The 1,427-nt window shown below is 37.0% G+C and overlaps 1 pseudogene; it reads right to left on the reverse strand.

Annotated features, from left to right (window-relative positions):
* Nucleotides 1–299: 299 nt before the first annotated feature.
* On the reverse strand, nt 300–935 carry LOC107955522 (amino acid transporter AVT6E-like; annotated as a pseudogene).
* Nucleotides 936–1,427: the final 492 nt, after the last annotated feature.

The following is a 1,427-nucleotide window of genomic DNA, read 5'->3' on the forward strand; positions in this document are numbered from 1 at the left end:
GGAGAAATAGGACCAAGCTTAATACCATTAAAAGACAGTAAGTTATATTGTATACATATTATCATTGCAATTCGGTATAAATATTTCCTATTATCCCAGCAATGCTAACTATCACAGCCAGTATTAACATTAACCACGACAAAAATTTTTCTACTCTGCTCAAGCTCATGCTCTCTTCTTGCTGACTTATCCTCAATGCAATTAGAGCAAGGAACGTAAAACCTAAGGAAACAACTATTGTTGCTCCAGTAAATTTGAAAGCTGTCCATATATTTGGGATCATAGTAGATCCAATAAGCTTAATCAGGGAACGTAAAATTTGGGCTCATCCTTGGAGCCTCTATCTTCCCCTCAATAAGTTTAATGAATGCAACAGCAAAGCAAACCACAACGAAAACAACAGCGAGAGCTACCGAAGTAGCCGAAGTCGTGCTCAATGAATCAATCCTATCTAACATGCAAAGTGGAGCAAGAAAAACAACCATAACAACCAAAACCAATAACTTCCTATGATCCCAAAAAACATGTCCTAACCACTTATCGAAACCCCAATATGACGAACCGAACCAGACATAACATCACCCATAATAATCAAATAAACTATCAGGACACCTGCATTGTTGACAATTATGCAAATCTTAAACAAAACCCTAGCAGTTCTCCCCATTGCAATTTGCACAACTTCCCCATAAGATCTAGCTTTACAAGAAACTGCAAACCTAATCAACATCTCGACACTAATTTCAGACAAAATCCCAACCAGGTTTATCCAAAAAATTCCCTAAAACAAGCCCCAGAACCTTTATAGTAGCAGCTAAAGCCATGATTCCAGCACCAATAATTCTGGTGGTTAAGTTAAAAACAGCACTAGAAACACCAGACCCGGTATTGGGTTTACTTAAAACAAGGGTATAACCATCCAGATCAAACCCATTTCAAACCATTTCAAACCAAAAAAAAAGGCAAGTAATACATGAAAAAACAAACAAACAAAACCACACAAGGAAAATAAAACAAAACAAAACAAACGCCCCAAGTACGAAAGTTGAGTTGCTTTAACACGCAAAAACTGAAGGATTAGATTAATTGGTTTAGACCATAGTTGAACTAAATTCAGTGTTCTATAAGGTGACTTTTGGTTTAAGTAATATTTTCGAATTCAATAGGCTGACCTTACCGCCAGTTCACCATTGACGACATTTTAAGGAAAGAAAAGAAATACTGTTGAAGCTTCAAGGACCCAACAAATAAAGTGAAAGAAAAAAGCGATATGGCTTAGCAGTTACCAGAAAGTTTGGGATCGATCGGTGTATAGTTGACGTATGAAGAGTTGGCTCTTCTGGTTCTGGTTCAGACGAAATCGAGTGAGAGAGAAGTGCTTTGCTACTTTTTCATAACATTCAGAAATTGAGCTTTGTCGAATCAAC

This window comes from Gossypium hirsutum, chromosome A07, assembly GCF_007990345.1.
Source record: "Gossypium hirsutum isolate 1008001.06 chromosome A07, Gossypium_hirsutum_v2.1, whole genome shotgun sequence".
Lineage (NCBI taxonomy): Eukaryota > Viridiplantae > Streptophyta > Magnoliopsida > Malvales > Malvaceae > Gossypium > Gossypium hirsutum.